This window comes from Lissotriton vulgaris, chromosome 9, assembly GCF_964263255.1.
Source record: "Lissotriton vulgaris chromosome 9, aLisVul1.2, whole genome shotgun sequence".
Classification (NCBI taxonomy): Eukaryota; Metazoa; Chordata; class Amphibia; order Caudata; family Salamandridae; genus Lissotriton; species Lissotriton vulgaris.
In genome coordinates, this window is record NC_141697.1 from 568,407,330 (window position 1) to 568,423,583 (window position 16,254).

Genomic DNA, 16,254 nt, shown 5'->3' on the forward strand with positions numbered 1-16,254 from the left:
TTTGAGTTTGGCTGCATGGCTCCTGAGATAGTGTGATATTGCCATTTGAATCTACCAGAAGTTTGTATGGACATACTGAAGGAGGCTAAGCATCCTTCCACTAGGACTTCTTCTGCTTGCTAGTGGAAGAAGTTTTTGCATCTGGTGCAAGTCCAAGGACCATGACCTCTCGACGTGTAAGGAAGATGTCTTCCTTCTGTATCTTCTACGCCTGGCGCAGTCGGGCTTTAATGTCTAATCCATTACGGTTCATATTGCTGCGCTGACTGCCTACAGGAAATGCCCTTCAGACTTCTTTCTTCCAGATCCCTGTGATCAAAGATTTTTTTTTTTTGGAAGGCTGGAAGAAAGCATTCCCTCCTGTCTGGCTTCCTTCTCCTTCATGGGAACTGAATGTGGTGCTGTCCAGATTGATGTAGGAGCCTTTTGAACCTGTTCAAAGGGCTTTGTTGCAGCATCTGTCCTGGATGGCGGCGTTCCTCGTGGCCATCACATCGGCCCGCAGGGGGAGTGATATTCAGGCGTTGTTGCCAAGGACCTTATACTGTATTTCATGCTGCTGAGGTTGTTACGCTTACTCACCCTAAATGTCTTCCTAAGGTTATTTCTGGTTTTCATGTCAACCGGACAATAACTTTGACTACGTTCGTTCAGAATCCGGCATCTCCAGCTGGAAGGTCCCTACATTCCCTGGATGTTAGGAGGGTGTTGGAATTTTATCTGGCTAAAACCAGTGATATTCGTGGTTCAGATCAATTGTTTGTCAATTATGGATCAGTCTGGACCGGTCTTGCTACCTCAAAACAGTCCATCTCTAGGTGGATTGTGTCCTGTACACTATTGTGTTACCAACAGACTAATACGACCTTAGGAGGTAAACCTAAGGCTCATTCCAACAGGGGCAAAGCTGCCATGACTGCTTTGCTGCTTAATGTTCCGATTGCAGAAATCTGCAAGGCCGCCACTTGGAAGACGGTCCATACCTTGGCTAAGCATTACTGTCTGGGCAATGATACCAGGGCAGATGCTCAGGTTGGGCAGGCTTCGCTGCGACATTTGTTCGCTCAATAGTGGTGTTATTTCTCGTTTCTCCACCGCCGCTTTGGTGTGGGGATGGGCTTGCCATTCTATTCACTAGATTATGACTATACACAGAGATCCCCTACTACAGAAGGAGTAGTTTCTGTCCTGTAACTCCAGTTCTGTAGTAGGGGTATCTCTGTTATAGTCATAAGCGCCCGCCCTCCTCCCCGGTGGAGAGAGATATTCATGTAAGGAATGCTACAGGTCTGGCGTGTTGAGCCTTCAAAAAGAACTGAAGGTGAAAGGGACCTGCACTGCATTCTGGGATACTGTGAGGCTTCTGGAAAGTTCTCTTAAAGGCCCAGTATCCTGTTTTGAGCCACATAATGGCAGCCTCTGGGGCTTGTCTGTCCACTCCTTCCTCTCTATCATTCCAGAGGGTTTTGCTGTTAAAAGCAAGGTTTTTCTCTGTGGAAAACCCTGGACAGGCTGTGCTGTTGTGGAATTTCCAGTTGAAGTATTGGACAGTGTAGCCTGTGGATATAGGCTGCATTATCTGTCTTTAAATTCTCTCTTAAGTGTCTATGCAGGTCTGCATGTTTTGACAGTTTAAGAGATTATTTTTGATTGCTCCGGGGTCCGCGCACATGGGCGGGACTATTCACTAGATTATGACTATAACAGTGGAGTGGTGTGGCTCACTGGTTAGAGGCGGCAGACCCGTAAGCAGAGAATGGCCCGGGACCAGGGTTCAATGCCCGACGCGGCAGGGTCGTGTACCATGGTCAACGGACTCGATAATTCTCGCCTCGGTGCCTACTCTAACCAGGGATCACACTCGGCAACTCTGGGCATTAAGCTTGCCTCATCTCTACAATGGCCCCCCAGAGACGCCGGGGATGCCTGGTTTCACCTTGGAGATACCCAGAAGGGACCATCTCGCAGGGAAAGCCAGGCCGGGTTCCCCAGCGGTCTTCAGCGCCAGGACACCCCGAGATGGGGTAACAGTGCGCTTTACAAGTATCACCATTACATTACAGAGATACCCCTACTACAGAACTGGAGTTACAGGATAGAAACTACTCCTTACCCCCCTCCCTCTAGTCATGGAGCAGAATACCGCCATTAATGGTACGATTATAAATTTAACACACTACCTAGGGTCCTTGTACCCCTCGTCAGGTGTAGTAAGAGCTGTTTAAATGCAATGATCATAGAATTAATGAAGTCTTAAGCCAGTTTCACAGTTAACGTTGCTGGCCAATAACCGCAGGCTATCTGCTCCCCGACTAGCTGCTCCGCATATGACTTGTGACCTCCCGCCTGGCCAACTCCCTTTCCTTCTATCTGATCACCTTACCTCCCCTCCTCATGACCCTCAGTTCTCCTGCATGTTTTCTTTTGTATACTTAAGTGAGGCTTCCTGCCAAACTGTGACCGCTATTTTGTATTAATCATAATGTCTAGCAATTTGTTTTTACTCTTATCTAGATGTCATGTATCCTATGTGGACTTGCTCTTTTATTATTCCATTGTCTGTACTTATACACACTGTACCTGTATGGAAACACCTTGTAAAGCGCTCTGATATGCTGGGTCCAGCCAGAGTTATACAACTTCTTAAATAAATAAATACATATTTTTTATGGGGGTGGGGGGCATGCAGTGCTGCGACGATGATAACCGAACTCTCTCTTTCTGACTGTCAGTGGAGACTTCTTTACCAGATCCTGAGCAGCATAGCCTAACCACATGTGCGAGATGTTAATGTGCTTCCTTCCAGCACATCTAACGTTGGATTTTTTTCCCTCCCCTAGAATGACTCGCCGCATGTCGAAACGGCTACAACCAGGTATGTTCATCTGCAAGCAACTTGAGGTGTGGTCCTAAAGTGTAGTAGTCACTCGGTAGTGTAAAATGCCTTAAGACTGTCTAGCAATGATGTTTAACAAGCACATAGCTGACCTTTTGTGATGTATCCTAACGCTGAGCTAGTTGCCCTGCTTTTAGATTAGGACTATTTGTGTCGGTGAAACTCTTATGCTTCCATGTTTTCTTTCAGGCCTCGCGCTCCTGCTGCAAAGCGTGATACACAACCCTGCTGACTGTGCAGGTAAGTTAGTGTACCTTCATGGCACGATGGACTTGGTGGTAGCGCTGGGGTTAATAAAGATTTGTCTCGTGAGGAGGTTGCGCTCTTCTGACATTGGTGTACCGTTGGGTTCCCCACACTATTAAGCAATTACGTGAACTGAAGCTTTACCATTAGTAGTGCTCGAGAGGGTGAACTACTTATGTCAAGCGTCTTACACTACGTGCAGAGGATTGCGCTGCGTGGCTCAAAAGCAACGTTATTTTTTTTTACCATTTTAGTTGTTTAAAGCATATATGGCTTCTTTTCAGACGAGGAATAGAACTGCGCTCCACTCGTAGAATTTGGCAGGTTCTGCAGCAGCAAATTAATTAAATGCGTATCTGTATAAAACATGGCACCGAGGAGAGCCAGCATGTCGGAAGCACCCTGTCGTGTGCCATTTCTTAGTCCAGTTTTACGTTCTGTAATCATGGGTTTTAAATTATTGCGCCAACTAGTAGCCCATAATTCAGTCTTCTATGCGTTTAATGCACTCGCTACAAAGGTTCTGTTCCGTGATGAATTCTATAGACAAGCATATGGCTGACTGTATAGTGATGCCATCTTTGATCTTAGAACAGAATAATGAAGGGGCAGGCGATGCCCAGAAAATAATGTCCTGGGCAAGAGAACCACTTGGTTCACACTACTAACTCCCTAGAATGTAGTAATAAACCACTCTGTAGTTTAAAGTGCCTTAAGCGACGATTAACAAGACCTTTGGTGATGTATCCTGTCGCTGAGCTAGTTGTCCTGTTTATGAGTAGGACTAGTTGTGTCGAAACTAATGCATCCATTTTTTTGCTTTCAGGCCTCGTCCTGCTGGAAAGCGCGATACACAACCCTGCTGACTCTCCAGGTACGTTTGTGCACCTCCATATCATGGGTTTTCATGCTCGTTTGTGCACCTCGTTTGTGCACCTCCATACCATGGGTTTACATGCTTGTTTGTGCACCTCCATACCATGGGTTTACATGCTTGTTTGTGCACCTCCATACCATGGGTTTACATGCTTGTTGGTGCACCTCCATATCATGGGTTTTCATGCTTTGTGGTTTGCCCTCTGCAAATAAAGAATTTTGGAGTGGGCGCGCTTGTGACATTTTTAAATTAGGTACTATTGGGAGCAACTATTTATGTCCAGCGTCTCAACAACGCGTCGAGGTTTGAGCTGCGTGGGTGAAAGCAAAGTTGTTTTTGACCATTTTGAGTAGTTAAAAGCACACGGGCCTCTCCTCTGCAGATGAGGAATAACATAAAAGGTAACTATTTTTAGCTCCCCTCGTAGAACTGGTTCTGCAATACATTTCCTTCAATGTGGATCTTTTTCGTACATGGCAGCGAGGAGAGCCGGGTTTTTGGGAATTCCATCTCCAGCACCCAGTTATGTGCTATTTGTTAGTCGGGTTTGACGTGCTGTATAATCGGTGACTGACTTTAAATTATGAGGCCAAACCAGTAGCCCAGAATTCTTTCTACTACATTTAATGCACTTGAAGGGTTCTGTTCCGTGATGAATTCTATAGACAAGCATATGGCTGACTGTATGGTGATGCCATCTTTAATCTGAGAACAGAATGAAAGGGCGGGCGATGCCCAGAAAATGGTGTCATGCGCAAGAGAACCACTTGGATGCTTATTGGCTGGTACTGCTCACACGACTAACAACTTGTATTTTTTTCCCTCCAGGGTGAGGCTCCCTCTATGACACTCAACGGGTAAGTGCTCGTCAGTCAGGATGGGAGAACAGGGGTCTGATATTTCTTTACCTCCACATGATGTTTTAAGTCTCGTTCGTCTGAACCTCTGTGAAGAACACTCATAGCATGGTGGAGTTCTGATGGTGGCAAAGCGGTCAGGGTGCATGTGATGGTGTGACTCTTCGACATGCTCTTATACCTGCGCGTCTGTCTTTCAGATCCGTCTTGACTCGCCAGGAAGCAAGCATGGCAGGTAAACTACGTTTTAAAACTACTTCTAGGCTGGCTGCGGTAGTCTGAGAGGATGATATGGGTTAACCCATTACTAGCTGGACGACTTCGGTCTTATGGCATCTAAGTCACCAAAGCCCTGATCTGACTGCCCTCACCTTTTTTCAAATGTTTACTTGGTGAGTCCGGTACTGATGCAGTCTTTACTTTGTAGGTGGCTGTACTAATGCTGAGCGGACCCCTTTCAAGGTATGGGTTACTACTCTGGAAGTGTGGGGAACGGTCTGCATCTCTTTAGCTGGGTTGGGTACAAGGAAAGGTTGTAGAGGCCTATACTGCCGCCCCCTCCCAGGTAGCTGTGCTATTAGTACCACTCGCGTGGTGCTTCTGCTTTTTCGGTAAAGAACCAAGCATGCATGTTTTGGGACCCAGCCTTCCACAGGGAAGGAGTAGGGATATGGTAAGATCTGTACCAGGGGGCCTTCCTAGATCAGATGTACACTACTCTGATGCAGGTTACATTCCCAAGCGCTGTCTGTGATGAGTACACTAGCTCACTTTGATTCCTTGTGAAACGTACCGAACAACTGAGACAACGCTGAGGAGCGGGGAAATGTTCTTGCTCTAGCTGCACACTACCTCACCATGCACATTGCTTTCCCGATAGGTCTCCACGGCTGACAGACTTCTTGCAGTGTCACAGGGTAAGTTGTTTTCTGGGGCGCGCTGTGGGTGTCTTGGATGTGCACTGATATGATGATTTACTCATGGAATCTCGTTCGGCTGAAATTCTGATGAGACCTTGTTTTTCTGACAGTTGGGGTGTGGGGTTCTGGGAGTGTTGTGTATCCGTCTGTACGATGCAGGTGACGAGTTAAAGGGGCAGTGTTTTAAATGTGCCTGCTTTGTCTTTTAGATTGAAGCGGCATCCTGATCCTAGTCTGGGATGAACTGCTTTGCAGGTAATTACTGGATGCTAGAGCTCGCATTTCACCCCCGCCCAACCGAATTATCTAAAGTGTGCCTCATGTATTCAATCTGAATCCTGCCCTTTCCCAGTTGCCTGCAGTCCCATTTGGGGTGATGAACTTGTAACCACTATACCTTGAGCCTTGGCTGTGATAATTCTCGTCGCTATCCTGACTAGATGGGACCCTTCTCCCTGCCTCGCCCCTCCTCTTTTCGAAGGATTTTTTGTAAAGTATTTCCTTTTGATTTACAGGTGCAGTCTATCCTCTCCGTGGGTTTCTCAGGTGAGCACGTCTTAAATCTACTATAGAAGGGGGTGTGATGCGTAGGCTTGCATGTGCGGCGGGGACCAGTCGAGATGATGAAATCCTCACACGTCTTACTACCTGTCTGGTGCCAGAACCTGCAAAGGTGAACCCACTGGCACCGCCGGTGTGATAAGAGGACAACTTGTTCCCGATGGAACAGTCTGACAGACTTGGTTCAGCTGTCCAAATTCAGCTTTAGCTGGCATGTACCGCTGAGTCTTGTGTTGTAGTGCTTGGTGTTTATGATGTAGCCAAACTGCGGTTATTTGTGAAGTATTGGGATTTTGGTGTGGTCTGTGGTGCATTGAAGATGGCCTCAGACGGAAACAAGACTGCACATTAGTGTGGGGGGTGGTCGTTAACTGGGTGAATTGGGGTCTTGTTGACTTGATACATTGATTTACTGAGTCTTTCTGTTGCAGGATTCAGTCCAGGGATGCAGCGTCTTGACTCGTAAGGAGCAGAGGTAAGGCACATGTCATGATGGGGATGCTAGTGGGATCAAAGCGTTAGGTGGCTTTTGAGGTGCTGAACACTGAGCAGCTCTTTATTTTCCTGCCGTGAGCTTTGTGATGAACCCATTACCGCCCCAGTCGGATTTATGTGACTGATAGGTACTTTCTGAAGCTAAACGAGTGCACTGAAGCTAAACTAGTGTACTGTTATCTACTGCAATCGTGAGATGTGGGTTGTAACTCCTTCTCCTGTTTCTTACAGTTTGGAAATCCTCAACTCCCACGTTGTGGCAGGACTTGAAAGTACTCGGTCAAAGAGCGACAACTGCAATGGGTAAGTGGCTATTGTATAGATTGGCACTGAGGGCCGGATGTGGACTAGGACCTCACACTCTATGCGCCTTTTCTTCGGGGAGGGAGGTTGGCTCTTACGAGCCGTGCTGCTGAAGGTGGCGTGTCTTCTAAATTGCCTTTACCAGATCACTCTATTATTTGTACCTCTAAGACCACCCCAGCAGTGCAGCACAACCGGTTTATACCCCTAAAACATTTCACACCTGAGCCCATGTCGGCGGGTTTAGATTGTTGTAGTCCTTTATTTTGGTATAAATTAGATCATATAGACTTATACATTTCATACCCTAGTTTACACGATTTAAGCTTAAAATTAAACCATCTTAAATTGGCAATCCTTGTTTGGCCTATCGCATTCAGGTTCCTGCTGTTCGGCTATCGCCACATGTTCAGATGGGCTGGCTGACCAGGTCAGATGCAGTTTAGATATGCCTGCTGCACTCGCTCACTGTTGCTTCGTGAAGCTCGCACATGCTCATCCCAAAGCATTCTTTTGCTGAAGTAGTGTGGGCTATCTTGTTTCTAAAGCACGTGCACTCGCTTCCCTGAGTTAAAAAAATTGCATGTATGTGCATATACACTTGGAAAAATGCATTGTGCCTGCTTTAACACTGGAAGGGCAGTGTTCTGTTGACTGAACAGGGTCTCTATTGCAACGCCAGCACAGGCAGCATGACAATACTATTATGGTCTCAAAGAGTCCCACAAGCTGCTACAGTTTCGACTAAAAGCCCCGTGATTTTGGTCAATCCAGAGCGTTAATAAAAATGGGCTTCAAAAAGTTACAATGTTTACGCCCTGGGCAGACCTTCCCTCCTTTCAAATATGAAAATGATCCAATCAAATGGGTTTCATAGAAAAAAATAAAGGGCTGAATATACTTTCAAAAAGTGTGGCTGAGACGGTTTAGGACTGCCACAAGTTTAAGTTTCCTAAAACTAGCCTTTGCAGTCTGAGTTGAGCAGTGCCCAATTAAGCTCTTAAAAGATTCGAATTATTAAAGACACCCCCCCCCCCCGATTTATCATGAGCCAGTGAAGTACTTCCTGCAGAGAAGAGGTACACCTCAATACCACGGCATATGGAGGGCATGCAGTGGGTAGGTGTAGGTGGGTTATCAGTGGTTTAAACCGATTCTGCCAATAGTTTAGCATATTTAAGAGCCCCTTTTTTCCTGGGAGGGGGGATTTTTGTTCACTGCACAAGACTCAGTTGATTCCAGCTGGGATCTAGTCAAGCAGTGACCCAGGTATTTGAGGCTGCGTCCTCCTAGATATCTCACTTTCCCCAGCAGTACTAATTTATTTAATGCGATTTTATATAGCGCCAACATTACCCGAAGGTGTCGGAGCGCTGTAATCAATCCAGGGATTGATGGTACACTAGGTCTATTCCTCCAAATGGGGTTCTATATTGATCACTGAGTTAGTGATGGAGCATTTGAAACATCGTTCTCCGAGGAAATCTGGCCAAGAGGGATGTGGACCCGCTTAGTACTGCACATGCACCCCTACTTTTAGTGTGGCTTCTTCCAAGTTATACCGGGGATGTAGCCCCACCTGCCACAACAGCCACGTTCAGCAGGTCCCTTTCTTGTAGTCTACCACCACTGCCTGCTGAGTTTGACAGCTGGCATTCTAAGTAATCCTAAAATGGGGGAGTTTCAAGAACTCCCCTGCCTCCCCTTTTTTGCCATGTTTTGTAGGCATTTAGTACATATTTTTGTTCTCTACAAAAGGGAACAAATTGTGCTCGGCCTGTTCTCTGCCTTCAACGCACACCAGACCCGGTGACTGGATAAAATCCCCACTTGCGGCCAAATGCCCCTGGTTGCAGCAAATCAGCCTCCTTGACCCCTAACCGCTCTGCTTTCAGCTAAACACAAAGCCCTCGTTTAATACCGCTTCTCCCAGTTGATTAACGTCCCACATTAAATGCTCCTTTTGCTCATGGAATGTGCAACCTATTTCGCATTTGTGGTAGAAAAACTGGGTGCTGTATTGTGCTGTCGGTGGGTGAGGGCGGAGGCATGTTAGTACAGCAGGACTAGGTAACTGCACCATTACTTCTTTGTATAGAACACGTGTACCCTTCTCTCTGCCCAGGTCTTTCAGCCATGCCAACCTCTGACTGTGATCCCTCGTCTAGATGCTGCCCAGGGCTCTGCCAGGTGAGAAGTTCTCGAGTATACAATGTGCGTCTGAGTAAATGATGAACCTGATACCGCCCCAGTCTGAATATTCCGTGACTGACGGTGTTCTCTGATGCTCAAACTGGAATAATGCAGAAAACATGTCGTGTCTTACGGTAATTAATTCAGATTTATGCTGTTTTCGTTCTAGGAGATTTGGATTGCAAAGCCAGGTGTGAAGCCCGCCAGTTGGAAATGACAACCTACATTTTGCTGTAGTCCTGAACCTGCTTTGTGAATATTAAAGTGTTTAAATTGGAGCTTCGTAATCTCGTATTGCATCCACTTATTTCTAGTGCTTCTTAATATTTAATAACCAGTTTGCACCTGATTCTGGGTTTATAGTTAACATGTAATGTACGGCCCCCGTACTGGTCTATAGGCTTCCCATATGGCTGCACAAAACTTGTTAAAACATACATGCATACCTGATTGTTAACCTGTAGTTGATGAAGAACTATTCCTTGTAAGCTGAAAGAAGGGCCGACAATGACTAAGGTTCCAGATGTAATAGGTACATTGAGAGTATTAATTAATGTAGTAATCAATTCGGAGACTTCTATCCAGCTCTTGACTTTGTATCATTAGTTTGAGCGACGTATACTCCTAGAATTCTTGATGTACAAACTGAGTTATACACACGAGAATTGGATAACTAAGTTTAAAACATATGTATTTTAATGGATTTCTTTGAGTTATAGCCCACTTTTTACAAGGGATACTAATTTGATACAAAGAAGACTGCAAATGAACCCTACCTGACCTACAGAGTTGACAGGATAGTGCACTTTGTTTATGCACTTACCACTTTACAGATACATGGGACTAAAATAATTATTAGGGTCATGTGTAACTGATTACTCATTTACAAAGTTAATTGCCACTCCCTTTACGGTTTGATTTTACAGTTTGACGGAATTTGTATTTATAAATGGGAATGAAACAATTTGTTGTTTTTAAAGTGTTTATAATTTTTTTAAATCTTTTGTAATAGTTTTAATCAACCGATAAAATAAAGAATATTACTTGCTTACTTACTGTAGCAAATGTGAGAACTATCATAGAGAGCAATAAAACGGAGATATTACAAATATTTAGGGATTTAATATATTCAGCCAGAATGAGAAATTGTCAAAACATCTCAAAGTAACATGTCAAACTTTCCTGTTGATTTGACACACGATAACAGATTTCATTTTGGTTCTGAATGTTCTGCACTGGATCAATTGATACAAAATAGTGTGCACATGACTAACAGCTGCTCTGGTTCCCAATGGTCAACAGCTGCAAACCATTTTTGTTGGAATCCAACAGGGCCCTCCCCAGTTGCCTTCTGGATCTGAAGACCGAGTTCCTGCTAAGAATAAAAAGTCTTCAGCTGAAAGTTTAGAAAAATGAAATGAGGTTTATTTAAATATCCTAGTTAACCAGCCAGACTATGAGAATGAGGAGGATGCACTGGAGCGTGTAGTGTCCAAGATATTAACAAATCCGATGAGTGAGGATGTACGTAACTGGCTCCCAGTCCTTAAAACGAGGAAGTATGACAATCCTGATGCAGGGAAAGGTCTCAGTGGCTTCCAAATTCAATCCTCTCCGGAAAGGTACTTTTGATCCTTAGTATATATTCAAGTCAGTCTCTTAGGAGTGGACCCCATTCACGAATAATGTGGCCTATATCCAAAGCAGTCATTTCCCAAGGAAGTCCATAATCTGCTTCAAGCAGAGTACCCCAGACCTTTCCTTATGGGAAAAGTAACCATCATCGCTGACATCAATCCTAAATTGTCCACCTTTTTAGCAAAATTTGTAAGTACAGCAATGGATAATGGAAAGCTTGCCAGAATAAGCTGTTCGACATATCGGGCCCTTTTGCTAAAATTTTAGATTTAGCTTTAGCTTTTGCAGCAAGAGGAGAACAGCACCATCATCGACCTGGAGTTTTTTTTTAGCAGGTTGGGCCCAACACCCCTTCTGCCTTTTAAGCAATGCAAACTGCCCAGTTCTTTGAACAATTTTCTTCAGAATAGTTTTGGATTTGCAGTTAAGGAGGCAGGCCCTTAGCTGATGGCATATTATGTTGTGACCCTTTTGGCAAAGAGGTAGCACGTTTTGTCAATACTTCCACTTCCTTAGACAAAGCTCAATCTGTGCTAAAATCAATCAGGTTTCTTATAAAGCACGACTACTCACCGGTAAGGGTCTGAAGGCACTGAATGGGGGAGCGGGACGTCTGTTCATCTGAAGAGCCAGGTCTTGAGGTCCTTCCTGAATTGCGGCATTGACGGTGATCGCCTGAGGTGAAGAGGTAAGGTGTTCCAAGTCTTCGCAGTGAGTTAGGAGAAGGATCTTCCTCCAGCCGTGGTCTTGCGGATCCGTGGGATGGTGGCCAAGGCCAGTTGGGCGGAGCAGAGATGTCTAGTGGGTGCGGAGGAGAAGCAGTGGTTGAGTATGCAGGTCCGGTGTTGTGGAGGGTTTTGTAGGCATGTGTGAGGAGCTTGAAGGTAATACTTTGACAGGCAGCCAGTGAAGGTCTTTCAGGGGGGCGGTGATGTGGCTGCGGTGTGGGATGTTCAAGATTAGTCTGGTGGAGGCTTTCTGAATATTCTGCAGTTTCCTTTGGAGTGTCTGGGTGTTGCTGGTGTACAGTGCGTTGCTGTAGTAGTCTGCTGCTGAAGAGTGCAGAGGTGACCATTTTTCTGGAATCTGGAGATCCACTTAAAGATCTTAAGAAGCAGGTGGTGCGAATGGAGGCAGAAGGATGAAACACCGTTGATTAGGTGGTTTATTGACAGCGAGGACTCCAGGATGATGCCGAGGTTTTGTGTGTGATCTGTGAGTTGGTGGGGGTGGAGCCCAGGATGAGTACTTCGGTCTTGTCTGAGTTAAGCTTAAGTCCGCTGTCCTTCATCCAGGTGGTGACTGTCTTGATCCTGTTGTGGACGTTGCTCTTGGTGGCTGTTGGTTTGTTTGTGAGGGAGAAAATCAGCTGGGTGTCAGCATAGGAGACAATGTAGTCTGTCTTCTGACAATGGCTGTAAGCGGGCCATGTAAAGGTTGAAGAGGGTGGAGCTCTGGGAGGATCCCTGAAACACTGCAGCTGATCTCTGTAGGTTCTGAGTCGAACGGTGGAAGTCTGTGTTCGGCCGATGAGGAAGGAGCGGATCAGTTCTAGGCTATTGTCATGGAAGCAAGTGTCAAGGAGTCTTGCACAGAGAGTGTAGTAGGCTGCTGAGAGGTCCCGTAGGATGAGAGCAGCAGTTTTGCTGCGTTGGAGGGTGCGGATGTCGCCTGTAGCAGTGAGCAGAGCGGTCTTGGTGCTGTGGTCGCTTCTGAAGCCCAATTGGTAGAGATCCAGGATGTGGTTTGTTTAGATTTGGAGAGTTAGGCGTTGATGGATTTCTCTGTGACTTTAGCTGGGAAGGGGAGCAGAGAGATGGGTTTGTAATTCTTAACCCCTTCCATGCTGATGATGCTGGGAGCTGTCATGGCACACACTGCTCGTGTGCTGATGGCTCCCGGCCGTCATGACCACGCCCGTGATCGGAATGTGCCGCACAGGAGCGGAATTACGGGCAAGGGGTTAAGGTCCATTGTGTCAGCAGAGGATTTCTTCAAAAGGTCTTCCAGTCTTACCTTTTTATCAGGGCTTACAAAGGTAGGGTCCGCTCTACCAGCTGCTTCTTGTACAAGGCACCCTCCTTCAGAGGACACTCAGGATGGCGAGCCTCCTGAAATGAATCTCAAAAAGGATCCCCCTTCTTTCTCTCAAGGCTAGAGGCAGCGCATGGTGCCATCTACAGCCTCCTCTTTTTAAAGCAAGGCTCTCACCTTCTATCCCTCTAGAACTAGGCAGAACCCACCATTTCTTATACAAATGGAAACTAATAATGCAGTATGCTGTTGCACTGCTTCTGTTGCCCAAGTCCGATGTCAGCACCCAAGGCTAACTCGGACAGGCATATCGCACGCAGACCTGGAAGGCCTGTGCGTGCCGGCAGGCTGTACCGCTCTCATAAACTTACCTTCATGCGTCTCTCAATCAGGGTATGCCACCCCCCCCCGAATCCCTTGTAAGGATTTTCTGAGGAATAATATTATTTTACCCATTTCAAGATGGCCATCACAGTACTGAAATCTATAACCTTTTCCCCAACCCATTATGGACTCTTAAGTATTTTCTGTTCCTTTGGCCTATATCAGGAGGGAAGTTGGTTCTTTTCTTGCGTTGTAATGCTTTGTACAGTCCTGTCTTTTTTCCAGCACTCCTGATTGAATTTCTGTTCTTTCCTGGGGATTTGCTAGTTCTCATCCCATCCTTCATTCATGGCTATCCTCCTCCCCCAGTCCTCTTCTGATTTATCCTTAGAATTTTTCTGGAAGGATCTCTTCTTCTCTAGCTGTGTCTCTGACCTCACGCCCTGGTCCGCATTAGTCAGCATTGTAGTCCAGTACTTCTGTGTCCATTTGGGGACCTTTCTGGGAGGTGTCTTCTGCTTAGACGCTACCTAGTGGCAGCAGAAACGTGGCAGCTGGAAGGGCTCAACCCCATCTCTGGCACAGTGCCACTAAAATGGTGACATCCAGGGCTACTGGACTGTCCGACAGCTAAAGTCTCCATCAGGAGTCCGCTTCATGACAGATGTGTGGGTTCTTCAGACGGCCATTTGAAGTTTTATGCACCTTGTTTAGATGTCTTTAACAAAACAGCTACACTTTACACTTCCCAAGCAGCTCTTAAAAATTATATCTACTACTACTGCCCACCCTAGAGAATACATGAGGAATGCCCTCCTTGTGGACAAGAAAGGAAGCGGTTATGCCTGGTCATCATCCTCAAAGATTCCAACACATGGATCCCATATAGACATTTAAAATAGAGGGGATACATTTGTTGATAGACATCCTAGGAGAAGGCAACTTCATGGTCAGGTTGGAACTGAAGGGTGCTTACTTAACAGTCCCAATTTTCACACCTCAGACGCTTCATACTAGTCTAATGGAGGCAAATCACCTTCAGGCTCTCCTCAACTCCTTTGTGCTTTACCAAGTTGCTCAAGCAAGTAACAGAATTTTTGAGAGCCGGAGGCAGTCACTTGATCATCTATTTAGAGCCTTCTGAGATCCCATTCTATTCAAGCAACAATTGGACCTGACTATCTCTCTCCGAGCCATTACAAAAATGGGGTGACCCAGTGGCCCCGGACCTCAGTTGTGTACGAAAAACAATGGTCCTGAAGGAGTAGTTTCTGTCCTGTAACTCCAGTTCTGTAGTAGGGGTATCTCTGTTATAGTCATAATCTAGTGAATAGTCCCGCCCATGTGAGTGGACCCCGGAGCAATCAAAAATAATCTCTTAAAGTGTCGAAAAAAATGCAGAACTGCACAGACACTTAAGAGAGAATTTAAAGACAGATAATGCAGCCTATAACCAGGCTACACTGTCCAGTATTTCAACTAGAAATTCCACCCAAAAATCCACAAACAGCAAAGCCTGTCCTGATTTACCTTGCCTTAGCAGCAAAAACCCTCTGGAATGATAGAGAGGAAGACATGGACAGACAAGCCCCATAGGCTGCCATTATGTGGCTCAAAACAGGATACTGTGCCTTTAAGAGAACTTTCCAGAACTTCACAGTATCCCAGAATGCCCTGCAGGTCCCTTTTACTTTCAGTTCTTTTTGAAGGCGTAACACGCCAGACCTGTAGCATTCCTTACATGAATATCTCTCTCCACCGGGGAGGAGGGCGGGCGCTTATGACTATAACAGCGATACCCCTACTACAGAACTGGAGTTACAGGACAAACTACTCCTTCTGTAGTAGGGGATCTCTGTGTATAGTCATAATCTAGTGAATAGAATGGCAGAAAAAAAACCAACACCACTATTGTGCGAACAAATTCCGCAGGGAAGCCTGCCCAACCTGAGCATCTGCCCTGGCATCAGTGTCCAGATAGTAATGCTTAGCAAATGTATGAACCGACTTCCAAGTGGCCGCCTTGCAGATCTCTGCAATCGGAACATTACGGAGTAAAGCTGTCGTGGCAGCTTTTCCCCTGGTGGAATGAGCCTTAGGTTTACCTCCTAAGTTCTTATTAGCTTTCTGGTAAAACAGTTGTATGCAGGACACAATCCACCTAGAGATGGACTGCTTAGAGGTAGCAAGACCCATCCTGACTGATCCATAATTGATGAACAATTGGTCTGACCTACAAATAGCTTTGGTTTTATCCAGATAAAATGTCAACACCCTCCTAAATCCAGGGAATGCAAGGACCTTTCTGCTGGAGATGAAGGATTCTGAAAAAACGTAGGCAAAGTTATAGTTTGGTTGACATGAAAATCAGAAATAACCTTGGGAAGAAATTTAGGGTGAGTACGCATAACAACCTTAGCAGCATGAAATACAGTATAAGGTTCTTGGCAACACAACGCCTGAATTACACTCACCCTGCGGGCTGATGTAATGGCCACGAGGAACGCCGCCTTCCAGGACAGGTGCTGCAACGAAGCCTTATGAATAGGTTCAAAAGGCTCCTTCATCAATCTAGACAGCACCACATTCAATTCCCATGAAGGCGAAGGAAGCCTGACACGAGGGAACACTTTCTTCAAGCCTTCCAAAAAATCTTTGGTCACAGGGATCTGGAAGAAGGAAGTCTGTGAAGGGCTTTTCCTGTAGGCAGTCAATGCAGCGAGATGAACCTTAATGGAATGAACATTAAGGCCAGACCGAGCCGAAGGATGACATCTTCCTTGCACGTCGTCGGGTCAAAGTTCTTGGATGCACACCAGATACAAAACCTCTTCCACTTGTAAGCATAGGATGTCCGAGTGGAACGTCGCTTAGACTCCTTCAGTATGTCCATGCAATTTTCGGGCAGAT

General features: G+C 45.8%; 1 long non-coding RNA gene and 6 other non-coding genes across 8 annotated transcripts; all 7 read left to right on the forward strand.

Annotated features, from left to right (window-relative positions):
- The first annotated feature begins 2,691 nt into the window (after window positions 1–2,691).
- On the forward strand, window positions 2,692–2,762 carry LOC147691832 (small nucleolar RNA SNORD26). The gene has a single exon (XR_015300235.1). It is a non-coding gene; the product is annotated as a small nucleolar RNA SNORD26 (small nucleolar RNA).
- Window positions 2,713–9,623, forward strand: LOC147691833 (uncharacterized). Of its 2 annotated transcripts, XR_015299969.1 has the most exons (7): window positions 2,713–2,875; window positions 3,086–3,136; window positions 3,969–4,016; window positions 4,848–5,111; window positions 5,304–5,338; window positions 5,757–9,345; window positions 9,518–9,623. It is a non-coding gene; the product is annotated as an uncharacterized LOC147691833 (long non-coding RNA). The 2 variants fall into 2 exon arrangements; XR_015299968.1 differs by having other exon boundaries at window positions 4,848–5,338.
- Window positions 4,664–4,732, forward strand: LOC147691834 (small nucleolar RNA SNORD27). Its single transcript, XR_015300226.1, has one exon. It is a non-coding gene; the product is annotated as a small nucleolar RNA SNORD27 (small nucleolar RNA).
- On the forward strand, window positions 5,839–5,908 carry LOC147691835 (small nucleolar RNA SNORD30). Its single transcript, XR_015300232.1, has one exon. It is a non-coding gene; the product is annotated as a small nucleolar RNA SNORD30 (small nucleolar RNA).
- LOC147691836 (small nucleolar RNA SNORD22) lies at window positions 6,412–6,536 on the forward strand. The gene has a single exon (XR_015300229.1). It is a non-coding gene; the product is annotated as a small nucleolar RNA SNORD22 (small nucleolar RNA).
- On the forward strand, window positions 6,929–6,996 carry LOC147691837 (small nucleolar RNA SNORD31). Its single transcript, XR_015300214.1, has one exon. It is a non-coding gene; the product is annotated as a small nucleolar RNA SNORD31 (small nucleolar RNA).
- Window positions 9,377–9,446, forward strand: LOC147691838 (small nucleolar RNA SNORD31). The gene has a single exon (XR_015300218.1). It is a non-coding gene; the product is annotated as a small nucleolar RNA SNORD31 (small nucleolar RNA).
- Window positions 9,624–16,254: the final 6,631 nt, after the last annotated feature.